This window comes from Anabrus simplex, chromosome 5 (genome assembly GCF_040414725.1).
Source record: "Anabrus simplex isolate iqAnaSimp1 chromosome 5, ASM4041472v1, whole genome shotgun sequence".
Classification (NCBI taxonomy): Eukaryota; Metazoa; Arthropoda; class Insecta; order Orthoptera; family Tettigoniidae; genus Anabrus; species Anabrus simplex.
The window spans coordinates 247,565,284-247,580,860 of record NC_090269.1 but is presented as its reverse complement, the minus strand read 5'-3'; positions in this window follow the sequence as shown (position 1 = coordinate 247,580,860).

The following is a 15,577-nucleotide window of genomic DNA, read 5'->3' as shown; positions in this document are numbered from 1 at the left end:
TTCGTACGAATCAATCGGAACACGACAATAACATGCGCATTGAATGTTTTCTTGCACTTAGTTATGTATCACCTGTAACCTTCTTAATAACTAATATGCCTTCCATCTGTTTCACAGTTGCGTTACACGATTTATGTAGATTCCATAAGCTTTGAGCACATATTACTAAGCTTATCACCACCATATTGCACACCAATTTAGAACAACTGTTGTGCAAGTTTTTATGGAAATGCCATGTTTCTTAAGTAATTTTTTACAAACAGCACATATGTGTTCTCTGAGATTAATGTTAGGGGAGATACTGGCCATTCGTTTAATGAATAATTTATTTATTTCCTTTGAAGTGTGGCCAAGTCTTGCTGAAAAATGTCTGAATCATCTGGACAACGTTTCTGCAGCTTACAAAGAACTGTCAATCAATCAAACAATCAATCAAGCAAGCAATCAATCGATCATTATATGATTCAAACAATCAATCAGTCACCATTCATCTACATTTAGGGCTGTCGCTCGGGTGATAGATTCTCTACCTGTTGTTTATCTAGACTTTTCTTAAATAACTTCAAAGAATTTGGAAATTTATCAAACATCTCTCTTGCTAAATTATTCCAATCCCTAACTCCTCTTCCTATAAACGAATATTTGCCCAAAATTGTCCTCTTTCATTCCAAATTTATCTTCATATTGTGGCATTCCCTACTTTTAAAAAGTATCTCAAATTTATTCCCCTACCAATGTCATTCCACGTTATCTTTCCACTAACAGCTCGGAACATGCCACTTAGTCGAGCAGCTCGTCTGCTTTCTGCCAAGTCTTCCCAGCCTATATTTTTCAACATGTTAGTAACGCTGTTCTTTAGACGGAAATCACCCAGAACGTAATCGGGCTGCTTTTATTTGGATTTGTTTCCAGTTCTCTAATGGAGTAATCCTGGTGAGGGTCTCATACACTGGAACCATACTCAAATTGTGGTCTTATCAGAGACTTGTATGCCATCTCCTTTACACTCTTACCGCAACCCCTAAATAACCCCATAACCATAAGAAGAAATGTGTGACCTTGATTTACAGTTCCATTTATGTGATATCCCCAATGAAGGCATTTTCTTATATAACTCATAGGTATTTACAGTAAACCCCATGAGGAACTTTCACTCCATCAAAGCAGTGATTAAAACTGAGTGGACTTTCTTACTTTAAAAATATATATCTCTCAAACTAATTCCTCTACCAATGTCATTCCACGTCGTCTCTCCACTGACAGTTCAAAACATACCACTTAGTCGAACAGCTCGTCTGCTTTCTCCCCAGTCATCCCAGCCCAAATTTTTCAACATTTTATATCTTATGCTACATCTTCACTCTAACAAACAAAATAATATCTTGAAATTTAAAACTGTCTAGGTAACAATATGACTTACTGATGTGTAAAAACCACGGAGATGAAGGATCCTTGACTGATATTTACTCCGTTTTCCATTACGGCATTGCCTGCTGTCCACCTCACAACTCTGTCGAAGTCTTTTTGCAGTCGCATACAATCCTCGTGTATATTGTATAACATCATCCGCAAAAAAAGCCTTATCTATGATTCCTGTTCATTACGCACATCATCTATATGTAAGAAAACATAAATGTTCAATAATACATCCCTGAGGAGTCCCCATCTTAATGATTACAGGATTACCTTCTTCACCTACTCTAATTCTCTTAGTTCCATTGTCTAGTCCAATTGCACTATTTTTTCCGTAGTCTCCCGTAAACTACACTATCAAACACCTTGTATAGATCAATACAGTCCATCTGATCTCCTGATTCTAAAATATCTGCTACATCTTGATGGAATCCAACAAGTTGAACGTCAGCATGGCGATGAACTGGTCAGTTTTAGACATGCCATCAAAAGGGACTTGAACATTCATGCACGAAATACTGGCGTGACAGCTTCTTAATGGGGTGCTTTACGGATCGTTGTTAGTGTGCTGAATTTGTCGGTTAATCCTCGCTCGGCACACAAATTGGACCCTCTGTCCCTGCACTTCAAGGTGGTATTCGTCAGAGAAAAGAACTTGTTCTATTGTCCAATTCTCCAATCGTGGTAACTACGTGCCTACGTGGACTACTTTGAAAGCATATTTAAATATGCTATATTGTTCATCCAATTTAATTTGTAAATTCCCACGATGAAATTTAAAGTCAAATTTTCATTTCAAGAAAATTAAGTACTTTGAATGTTTGCATTTTTCTATAATATTTTTTAAATATTTCAATTGTCTTACGATTATTGGATGTATTTTTCAGATATGTTCGAGAATCAACCTCGACAGCTTAGTTTCTCAAGAAATAATTAACTTATTTAATTATTCGGACTCTGCAAGAATGAAATTATTGTCACCATTCAATCCAGTTAGAATGGTTAGGATGAATATTGCCTGTACCATCCCATTGGTTTGAACTATTTTTATGTTACCTCAAGAGCTTAATTAAAATTCAAATTATCGTACGATCGTTCACATTATCTTAGTTAGCCAGGATGGAAATTTTCAGTTCTTATTCTGAATAAATCATGTATAAATTTTCTATTTTGTGTCGCCATTTTCATTGCCCAACCTATCGTTGTTTTTCCCTGTCATTTGCTGCTACTATAGTTATTTCATGCCAATCCTTACTGAGCACCCCTGAGGTGCCTCTTGTTCGCTGCTGACCTTGTACGGGGAAAATATATATATTTGGTACCCGTAACTGAAACGCACTCATTTACGCGTGTAATGGAGCATGAGACGTACGCAGGGCGTGTGCGGTCTTAGATCAGGAGGGTGTACAGAGAGGGAATAAACATTGCATATACGGACCACATAAACATTATTAATGTTAGCAAATTTATTGGTTCCCTGTAGCTTTAAATCATTGTCAAATTGAACTAGCATCAAAATGTGTTGTTTAAGAAGCAGATGAAGTTCATTCTTGATGTTAAATTTCACTAGTGATAAAAGTTTAATTTACCGGGCGAGTTGGCCGTGCGCGTAGAGGCGCGCGGCTGTGAGCTTGCATCCGGGAGATAGTAGGTTCGAATCCCACTATCGGCAGCCCTGAAAATGGTTTTCCGTGGTTTCCCATTTTCACACCAGGCAAATGCTGGGGCTGTACCTTAATTAAGGCCACGGCCGCTTCCTTCCAACTCCTAGGCCTTTCCTATCCCATCGTCGCCATAAGACCTATCTGTGTCGGTGTGACGTAAAGCCCCTAGCAAAAGAAAGTTTAATTTTAGATAAGTAAAGTTTATTCTTGAAGTTTCACATGCTCAGTTCAAACGAAATAAGTAATAAAATAAACTAAGCTTCTTCTTGAAAGAATTAGTCAGTTTGATCGACTATAAAACAACCAAAGTTCAATCTTGAAGTGCCTAACTCAAAATTATCGAAACTTATCAAGGCTCACTCTTGAAACAACTAATTGGTTGACGTACTGTGAAATTAAATAAAGTTATAATTCACTGGAAAGTTATTTTATGGAGTGGCTAATTCTCAAACGTGCTATAATGTTCTTTGAAGTCCACACTTATTAGTAAGTTCGTTGGTATGACTTAACACTACACTACTGGCTTTATACAATTGTAAGTTATTTGATAAAATGGAAATTACTTATGAGTTCGAAAGTCATATTGAAAGTCACTATCAGAAAAAGTTGCTTGGACGATTAAAGTCGCAGTTCATACTGTTCTTTAACAACACAGATGTATATCATAGTTTTGAAGGGCTGGTTCCGTTTGCCTGTGTCTTCACAGGTCCGTAGCACCATGTCCACCGGCTATTAGGAACAACTTTACTGGAACACCATCACCAAGCATCCCCCGAAGCAATCACGTCTCCATCGAAGGAAGTTCACACGATGATACGGGTGGTTGAATTATGAATGCGTCGTCAAATTTCATATGCCACTTTAAATGATATAGCACTGTCTGTTCCTAATTAGCAAGTCTAATGATTGGAGTGATTTTGAACCAAGGCTCAAATGAACAAGGTGATCGAAGCTTCACGATACACTGAATGCACTATATTCCGACTGTAAATTGTAATGTAATTCGAAAAGTTTATGCAAAGTCTATGCTTTCTACTTCATACATGATGATGTTGTGAGATTCAGTCTATGTTTCCTTACGTACATTTTAAGAAAACAGTCTACTGTTAATCTAGCACCAAGAAGTGTTAATATTACATTTCACAGTCTATTTCCATTTTGCGTGAACTAATATGCACGTAACTTTAATAGACAAAGTCCTAACTAGTTGGTTACTTCCATAAACTTCTCACGAACTTCTCACTAAGTTATAAGTTCTATTGACTGTTCCATAGCACACGGTATAAACTGCTAATGACCAGCGTATGACACTTGTGTATATAAGTAAGCCACACAAAATGTTTAAGTGTTCGAATGCTCTATATGAGTCCTTTGGAAAGGACTAAAAGTTTAGAATGTAGAGTTGTATCGCTGCCACTGTTAAAGTTCTAGACCATACTGAGACATATCATATATGCTCCATGAATATTTATTTGAATATTGAGCAACACTGTGGGTTCGTTATATTGAAAAGCTTTGTGTGAGAGGCGGTTAGCCAACGGTTTCATTCTGGACCACGCGGAGTTAGAGAACAGTCAGTACCAAGCTTGAAATCGTGACTAATTTGAAAGTTTGAACGAGTCTACAGGGAGTGTCTCAGTTTCGCCTGATGCGTGGCGTCTTCAGAGTAAGCCAATCGCGAGCTTGAAGGCGTGGTTTACGGTCATGGTGAACCCCAAGACAAATTTTTCCAGACTACCAACTTCATCCATTGCAGTGCTGACTTACTATTATCTTACGGGAGAAATGTGTTATTTAACCTATGGTGCACGGTTTTGATATGAATACTGCGTTGTGGTTGAATTTACAGACACATAATTGTTCATATTTCGGCTACTTTCAATCAATGTACTGAATTACTGTTTTACAAAGGTCGTACATTTTGTGTTCACGTGCGGTTGAGCCCTCAAGCTATAGTCCCCTGGGGAACCCCCTCTTTTGAATAAGGCAAATGAATCTATAAAGCTTCGTCATTCGTTTCTCAGTCGGTCGGCAGGGTCCACGTCAGTCGTGACTGCCTTGTTCTTTGTCTGTCATATATTTCCACAGTGATGCTAGTACTTAATAACTTTGGAAACTGAATGTAATGAACAGTGAATCTACTTTTGGGAACTGTGTTAAAATGCACCATTCTGATGCTAATTAAGTCAGATAAATCAGGGAGTGAACAGTCCGTTTTTGTGGCAGTTACCTCTGCCCGTGTGACGAAACACAGTAATGCCAAGTGCGCGAGGCACAGTGTATGTTGGAAATTTGAGAGACGGTAAATGAATAAACCTATATGACTCTCGCGAACTGATTCAACAGTTGTTATAATTATGCAAACATTTATCGGGTCGCGTATCGTGATCGCGGAAGCAGCGTGTACGCTCCATCCGATTATTGCTCTAACATACGAACTGGTCCGGAATCTATTCCATTAAACATTAACTCTGAACGAAGCTCAATATTTTATTGGTTTAATTATTTGTATTAAGTAACCTCCGTGGCTCAGGAAGCAGCGTGCCTGCCTTTCACCGCTGGGTTCCGTGGTTCAAATCCCGGTCACTCCATGTGAGATTTGTGCTGGACAAAGCGGAGGCGGGACAGGTTTTTCTCCGGGTACTCCGGTTTTTCCTGTCATATTTCATTCCAGCAACTCTCTCCAATACCATTTCATTTCATCTGTCATTCATTAATCATTGCCCCAGAGGAGTGTGACAGGCTTAGACAGCCGGCACAATTCCTGTCCTCGCCGCTATATGGGGCTTCAATCATTCCATTCCTGACCTAGTTGAATGACTGGAAACGGGCTGTAGATTTTCATTTTCAATTATTTGTATTGAGTGATATTTTCGTATAAAAAGTACGGGTGTACTCAGAGTTATTAAGTGAAGAGTTATTAACTATCCATTTATTCTAGGAGTGTTATCTACAAGAACTATGATGGCATCATCCAGTGTTAATCCAGTGTATTGTGACAACATCCGGTGTGTTATGATGGCAGAGTAAATCTACAGACGCAGCAGTCATGTGACTGCTGTTGAAGCAGAGATCGACAAAGTTAAGTGGTATGCCATTATAAGCATGTTCTTAGACAGAAGGAGTCAGCTTACTTTCATCCTATGTAGACTTTGTGTTAATGTTAAATGTCAGCTCGCAAGTGCTGAGCTATGCTTTATTTTAGGTTACGAAAATGGTAACCCAGGGCTAATGCATGCTAGTGCCCTTATTTTTCTGTATTAGTTTAGTATTGGGAAAAGGGATATGATTAGGTATAGATAGGAGTGTGTTTTATTTGTGTTTATCTCGGGGTATTCCGATAAGTGTGTTTTAGATGTAAAATCAGGAGGTAGCTTCTTCATTACCGAGACTATGCTCCCTTAATGATGTGAGGGACAAGAATATTCGAAGCAGTGTAGGTTTCTTTTATCACTATGCAAGAGCGCGTTTTCAGGTATATTTTGGCCGCCAGAGGAGTGTGAGTTGACGTTGAGAATAAGACTTTTATTTGAGCGGGGAAAAAAAGACAATTCGGGTAAGAGTGCAATAAAAGTGCAAAGAAAGGCAGATATCGCCTAGAATATAATGAAGGTATTGAATCAGGAGTAGAGGCCTGTGAAAATTTCAGTGAAGGAACCCGCGTTCTCAACTTAGCCTCCGTACATATTCATCATTCCATCAATTCTGGTGATTTGAAAATCTTTCTCTTTAGTGCACTCTGAATAGAGTTTAATGATTGACGACGAAATTGATATTGATACTGATGTGCCAGTCATCATGATGGCCGATTTTAATATAGACATCCTAAGAAATGAAAAGGTGTTTGATTTTCTCAACCGTCACTTTAATTTGAATGTTGTGCCGAGCAACTATCCCAGCACATTTTGTAATTCACATATTGGTCTTAGTTTAATTACCCATATTCCAAGTGTACCACGCTCTATTGAAAAATATTTATTATCCACATATTGTTTGTCTTGTATTTCTAATAAATGAGTCTATGAAACCCTGCGGCTGTTACAATAGTGACAGCCTATCGCCAATTTATTTAAAGCTACCTTGTACAGAAGGCAGAAATTGCCCACCATCTTTGGAGTCTTAGCACTAGCCAAACAAAATTACTACCTAGGTATTGTCATCATCAGCGCCCCAGATTTTATGTAATCTCAATGTGCGAAATACATAAACATGTAGTAAATATCAGTGAAATCCTCTTCTGTGGTGCTCAATCCGAAGATTGGTTTGTAATGGCTTTCCATGAACTCTGGTCTGTGGTTAATCTCTTCAAGTCCAAGTAATTATCACCACCCTTGTCGTGAATGATTTGTTTTAATTATCCTAGCCGTGGTCTACCTCTACAGTTATTTTCTTCCACACTGTCCTGCACTGCAGAGGACTTTCGCGTCTCAAGATATGTCAAATTCAATTGTCTCTTCGGTGAGTAAGCATATTCCATAAATATGGCTTCCTTCCAATCCTTTTCAGCGTTTCTTCATTATCGATTTTGTCCACCCATGGAATTTTCAGTATTTTCCTGGAGCACCATATTTCAAAGGCTACTATACTGAACCATCCTGTTCATTGGGACAATTGTATTAATTTTAGTATTGGATATTAGTATCACACAAGGCCACCCACGAAGCCAGTGTCTTACAGTATATGTCATAAAGGAGTCCAGAAGAAGCGTTCTTGTGTGAAGTGAGCGCGAGCGTCATTATGAGAAATCTCCAGAAACTCATTAAAGGGAGTTATGTCCCAAGCCAAGCCTCTTGATGAAGATTGGGGACGCTTCCCAGATCCCGGCAAAACTTATATTAGGAGGGAAGAAAGAATTAAATTAATATCTTTGGGTACGGAAGAGTTGCATTGGATTTGAGACAAGAATTGCAACCTGTATAATTTCTGCTTTATTTTGATATGCATTAGGGCTGCATTCATAAATGCATTCGTTAATTAGAGCTCATGATATACTTAATGCGGGAAAAACTTCGCGGGCGCGCGCAGATTGCACGCGATCAAGCGGCGTGATGACGCTATACGGGATTATAAAATAAGGCAGCCTGGCATATCAGTCTCATTCTTGGACCAGAAGGCCGCTTGAACGAGTCGTCATACTGCGTGTTGGTACTGAGAACAACGCTTTGTCTTCGAGCTGCACAGACGACTGGTACTGCTATATCTGCGAGGAAGTAAGTAATCTACTTGAATATTCAGCTGAATTTAAGATTTTACCTGTGAGGATATGCTATGGGGAGATGAGGTACTGCTTGTAAGAGACTAATGAACTAGTAGCTTCATATTTCTGTGAGGTCAAGTTATGACTGACGAACTGCTAGAATTAAGATTGGCTCAGGATAGGAATTCAGAAACGACATGTTGTCCGAATGAAGGGATGAAATAACAGTGACCTAATGTAGTGAAGAAACTGTGTACCAGGTTTAAAACTCTGAACGAGACTTGGTCAATGTGACGTGTGAGACACGATAGTAGTGGAAACAGGCATCGGGTTTGGACAGTCTGTAATATATGAATTTATTTTCAGTTACCCCAGCATCAAGTCAGAACGAGTGTTTGACATCATCATTGCAAGGAAGCCACGACCAGGAGCTGAAGCCAACACGACAACGGGCATCGATCCAGGAACATTGGGAGCACCTGATCAGTGCGACGTCGAAGGGGACACCTTCCAACTACAGAGGGAGCTGTACGAAGACGCCACACAAGAGAGAATGTCTCCAAGTGGTCAACAGTATCTGATGCCAGCGCCGCAGTCTATCATGATGTGGTAGATTCAGTGGTCCACAGGGAGGGCCGCTCCGTAATGTCATCGATAACATAAGGTCAGAGCTTTCCAATTCTGTTTCAAGCATGTCATTTAAATTTAGATAGGAATATGGGGGCCGTCAGTCAACAGATTAGTTATGGTAGGAAAATTTTCCTTGTAATTTAGAGCTAGGCCTCAAGCTCGAACCCCGTACGTTAAGGTAGATGATATTTGTAGATTCCTTGTTAGCGTGTGTATTTTATTTCGATGGTATTATTTTACGTATGTGTGATTTTATGGGTCTGATCGAACTCCTTTTGGTCATAGGAGGTTAGTCTTACAGACAGGTACTTTTTATTGTATCGCATTTAGGCATTTGTTTCTGCAGACGTAGATGTGTATAGTTGTGACCAAGACGTAACCAGTAATTCACCCAGATTCACTAATAGAGCGAGCGAGTCCGAATATTTGAGAGATATGAGCCCATGAGAGGCAGAAGTAAGATTTGCGATTGATATGAGAGAGCCCAGCGCAGTTGAGAGTATGTATTGGAGATGCCTAGTATGGCCATGTGACTATCGCTTAATGATTAGCGTTTTTGTAGCACCAAGGTTGAGCCCATGAGAGGCGACAGTAAGATTTGCGATGCTGCTGGTGATATTGAGACGAGGGCAGATAGCCCAGGTGTATTTAAAAGAGGGCTTTTAGCAGCAGACTACGTGAGGTGTTTCTTTTGAAAGGCGAGATTTTTAGCCTGCCGCCCCAGATGAGCTCATAAATTAGGGGGACTGCCGCGAGTGATGTGGTGAGGGTGAAGGTCGTTGAGCTTGACGTCACAGGCTTGAGAATTGGTTTTTGTCGTCTGCAGCTTGTCAAGAGTGCGAAGGGGAGGAGGACCGTTATGTTTGAAAGCAGGAAGAGATCTTTTTCATGTCCTATTTGTTTTACGTAAATTTTTACACTGGCCCGTTTGATACTGACACCCGTGTATATGTTGATTGTGTCCTTTTTATATTGTTTGCATAGGTATCTTTGACGCCTTACTCGTCATGGGACTAGGGTTCGTGACCGAGTCAGGTCATTGTACATTTTGTGGTGATTTTTGTTTGCACCGGGGTTCGACGATACGAGGCATAGTAAATTTTATGGGAGTCATTCAATTCTGTGTATTTCTGCAGATATCCGTTTTGCTAGAGTTCGTTACTTACACTATTGTAACATGCTTGTTACAGAACAGCGGTTTTCGTGAAGGCAGTGAACTGGTTGCCATCGGCTCAGCGTTATTTTACCCTATCATATTGAAAAGCTCTTTCATTTGTAAATAATTCAATTTTGTGTAATAAATCCCTATTTGTTAAACTTTGAATGCAGCGATGTTTTCTGTTAGATAATTTATTTTATTTTGATTTAGCGAATTCTTACCTGAGTAGGCACATGTCCTAGTGTTTTATCTTTATGTTGCCCCGTTATCCCCATGTTATCCCTGAGAAGAGCGCTTATCCGGCTGAGTGAAGAGGACTGTGTTCAGGTAAGACTATGTGCACCAGCTCACGTCTGTGAGAGTTCTTTCACTACTGTACTCTGGGTTCGAGACCGGCTTTCGCCTGGCCGGAACTTTAGAGTCCAGTAGGGCACAATACGTTTCTTTTCAGCCAAGCTCAGGGTGCAGGTTGTATTCCATACAACAGTACACGCCACATATATATCTTCACAAGACGTTTCCTGAGGCTCACACTGATGTTTTTGTATGTAAAGTGCTTTCCTATTTGTTGAACGCTATTTTGGCTTGATTAATGTGGATGACTATTTTTCTTCTACTTCTTCCATATGTTGTTATTTTGCTACCAAGATAAGTGAACTCCTGTACCCTTGTCAACTATTCTCCATTTAAAGTACAACTGGGAGGTTCATACCGCGGGCTACAGAGAAGGACTTTGTTTTTCATTTTGTTGATCTTCATGTTATATTTGTTGAAGGTGGATTCCATTTCTGCTAATGTATTATTCAGATCATCTTCGTTTTATGCCAGGACTGAGATATCATCTTCAAAGCGAAGCATGGTAAGTCTTTCTCCTTGAATCTTGAGACCTCCAGTCATTGGCAAATTATCATTTACTTCATCTACTGCTTTTTGGACATATGCATGAAAATGAATTGGTGAGAGCGAACGACATTGCCGAACTCCTTCCGTAATGTTGGCCTCTGTTGTGGAATCTCCACATCGTATACCAGCTATCTCGTCTTCATACAATTTCCAAATTGTCCTCCCGTCCTTGTACTTGACACCCAGTTCTTTCAACATCATGAATAGTTTATCCATCAGTGAAATATCTAATTAAATATATAATATTTATAAAATATGTAGCAGTACTAGCAGGTGTACTTGTTCTTCGCACGGGAATTTGCAATGGATTACGTGTTTCCTTCATGAATGTACGGGAAGTTACATGTTCTTATTCAAACGCCATGTTAAACTGAAATTTTCTACGAATGCTCGTGGCAGTAACGTGAAGTACGATAAAGATGAACGAAGTGGAGACAGAACGAGAACGGTTAGAGAGTTTAATGCACTGTACAGTACAGTTCCTGGTCCGAAGTCGTGCAAAATACTCGGTTACATATTGCTGTTTCTCTGATCACAGGAGTAGCGCTGTGGCTCAAGACTAATGGAACCTATCGTAAATGATAACCTCCCATATTATCAGGTCCAACGAAACAAGTAAAGTGTCTAGTTAGTTCTTCCCGTTAACCCACCTTGAAGTAACATGCACCAAGTATTCCACAGGACTATGACTAATACTCTGATTTTTCGAAAGCATCTCTGTTATTTACAGTCACACAATAAATAGTCTACCTATACGACATAAATTAATTAAAATAACATACTTAAACCTTTATTATATACCGTCTTTTGTTAGACCTAATTTAACAAATATACAGTATATTAAGTTTAGTCATGTATAATTTGTGGAAGTGTAAATTCACTATATTTATCCCTTATAAACCCCAGTGTATTCAAGGATTTAAAAATAAATCTGGCCGTTAAACCTACCCAAGAACAGTTAGATTCTAATTATACCGTTCGATGAAAATATTTCCAATAGTTTCCTTGTTATAAGAACTCAAACAAACAGATAAACCTACAACAGACATCAAAGCTAAACAATATGCAGATGGTAATTATTAGACCTGAAACAGATAACTGTACGAAAATTTCGTCGAAGTATTCAATGTACAGGCAGGCGATAATTACGATTTTATTTATGTAGATTTATTTATTTATTTATTTATTTATTTATTTATTTATTTATTTATTTATTTATTTATTTATTTATTTATCACCACAACGGGCTAAAATTCGCAGTAAAGATCATTTTGTGTTTTTCAAATTTCACAGTTATAGAATACAAACTAAATATGAGATAACGCACTGATAATGATCGTAATACAATTTACATAATAGATCATAAATATTATTTATATGTAAAGTAGGAATCCGGAAAAGATTGTTTTGTTTTTGCTTTAAAGGCAGTCGTACGTTTGGTGAGTTTGACATATTGAGGATTGTAATTTACTGTAAATACTATATACTGTATGTGACACTCTTTGTACCAGACTTAGTGGATTTGGGTTGTGAATAACGTAACATATATCTTTGTCGGGTATCATATTTATGAACCTATTCGTAAAAATTTTCACTGATATGACTACGATTTCAATTATTTAATACCCTTTACAGTAGGCTACATATCTAAAGGATATTTTATGACAAATCCACACGGAAAATTTTTGATAATTTGTATATTGCATTAATAATACGAATGTCTTCAATGACTTTAAACAATATTTATAGTTACAAGTTCAAATTAAATACATGTAGTACAAATGAGATTTGATAATTCTGTGATAAACTGACTTTAAAGTATTTAACGATAAAGTGCCTCTTAGTCTACACAATGTTCTAATTATTCCGGCAGCTTTTATTTACAGGCAGAATGATTATATTCATTCCATTATTAATTATGTTTTATAATCAGTCCTTGAAATCTTGTGAACGTAACACTATGTATAAAAATATTAACTGAAATACTATCAGAGAGCCCACTTTTGGAGTAATGGTTTTTAGAGATGATGAAAACCGATTCTTGTAAACGGGACTAAGTAAGTAGACATACATACATTAAAATCCATTTTGCTATATTTAAAGATAGATTATATATGCATAACCATTTTTAAATGAGATGAACATCATATTGCATATTAGCAGTAATTTATTGCATGTTGATTGTATTGCGAGATATATCATCAATAAAAATAATTGATCTTGCTTTAATTTGTAAAAGGGAGGTGTAATTTATGTTGACAAGAAATAAAAATGGGCTTGAGGCTGAACTTTGGGGACAGCAGTACCTGTATTAAGTTCCGTACTTTCAAATTAATTTAGAGAATCATATTGTGTTGTGTTCCGCAAATGCCTGCGAAACCAGTCTAATGCAATGTATAAGTATACCAATAATAATACATGATTTACTGCATGGGATACTTTCTGAAGATCAACCAATAGGCTAGTTATTTTATTTTCATCGTAAGCTTGTTGCGGAACAGTTGCAATGTCAACTACAGCATTAATTGTCAATGAGTTCCGTCTAAATCCACATTCGTAGCAACAGCAGAAATTTACTTATGCGAAGTACACATCTAGTCGCATTTCTTACATTAATTTCAATATTTTTTACAGTACACGTTATATCGTAATAGAAATTTGTCGATAGTTACATGGATCTGATTTATTACTATCCGTAAGTACTGAGATTACCCTAGTCAGTTTGCATAGTTTAGGAAAAGTTCCTAATGAAAAAGAAGAATTGATGAAATCAATTAATATTCCATTTATGGTGCTTCTACGTTTCGTAAATATATCACTTATGAGACCATCGTTTTTTATGTTTTACTTCTCACTGAGTGTCTGGATCACATGAGTGATTTCATTAATAGTTACTTGATAAAAGAGAAAGATTACGCCCTGGGGTGGATAGAAATCAGTTCGTTGGAACACAAATTTATATCTTCCGAGGATATTTTGGAAGCAAACATTGGGCCAAGATTAACTAAATCATAATTTAAAAAAAAGGATGCCATCGGTAAGAACGACGCTATTATTAAGTTTTAAGTTATTGACCCTTCCTCCCATCAGTGTTCCTTAGTATCTCGTTAGCAGTACCGTACATAAAAATGTCTTTGCAGTCGTAAAAAATTTTATTTCGTTTTCATAACAAGACATTGAGTTTTCGTTTTTCAATAGTTACTAGGTTTATAACACCAACAAATTTTAATTAACAGCTATATTGTCAGAATATTTCTTTCCTGTGAAAAATGTACCTCCCTTATTATTATTAATTTCTGTAAATATTCAGTCATCCAACAACATATCTTTGATGTCTTCTATTTTGTTTAGTTTATCAAAATGTATATGTTATGTATATGTTATATTTCCAAGTAATTACTTTTAGTACCGTATATACATTTTCTTTACTTACATTTGAGGTACTAATGTTCGTAGTCAGTAAACTGTGGTCATGTGCATCTTAGGCAATATTTGTAACATCAATATTAGCATCACATTCATTAATAAATAAATGATCGCACAGAGAAGTACATTGATGCGAGATCAGTGCAGGAAACTTTGTATTGCATAAAACGGATTCAAATGACCCCTAATGGTAATCCAATGTCTTTCTGAATAAACCATACACCGATTTAATCAGGAAATTGGAAATTATTTGTGGCTGAACTTCCAGAAACATTAAAAGTTTCTCTTTGACAATTCCAACTAACCTTAAAGGCATCTGGACGTGAAACCTATGTGATTTACAGTCCACTTTGCAGGTTCAGGTCTAACAAACGGTTTGTTCCAAAATTTAAAAAATTGTATTCATCTTTTAAAATCAACTAGGAAAAAATATATGCGTAATATGAAATATGTATCTTTTTAATTCACTAACAGGTATTTAAGTGGCAATAAAATATGTTTAAAATTCAAATTTATGCCACAACTTCTGTTACAATTTTTACTGAATATATTATTTTGTGAATTATACAAACATTGCAAATAGGATCGCGCATCATAAACTCTAGCGTAAGTACAACGTATCGTGGTTGTGATGCGCCTGCCACAACCAGTACCATATCCAGACGGTTAGCAGAGCAGGATTTTACGACGTCTACCATTGCAACTTGAGCATTGTTGAGGATGTATAATTACTGTCAGAAATGGACAGCACGGCAGTTTGCGGATTGGCGACGACTGGTGTTCAGCGATGAATCACGGTTATTTCTGAATACATACGATCGCTGAAATCGAGTCTGGATACGTCCTGGTCAGCGAAGTGTTCCTCGCTTCACTGTACAGTGGCAGAAGTGTTATAGAGCGGGGTACCAATTTCTACGATTCCCCTCCTCACTGGTGTTGGATGTAGGTTCTCTGGCGACACCGCGATACGTCCAAGAAATTATGTGATCGTGTGTACTTACCTTTCGTCTGCACCTCGATAACCCCAGGATAATGCTCGGCCTCATGCAGCACGGGTATCCCTGGGCTGCGTTCGTCAGTCAACGTGCTTCCTTCGTAAGCGAAGTCTCCAGACTTCTCACCCATCGACAATGCTTGGGACCACATTGGATGGAAACTTAGGTCAGTGGCAACTACGGCAAACTT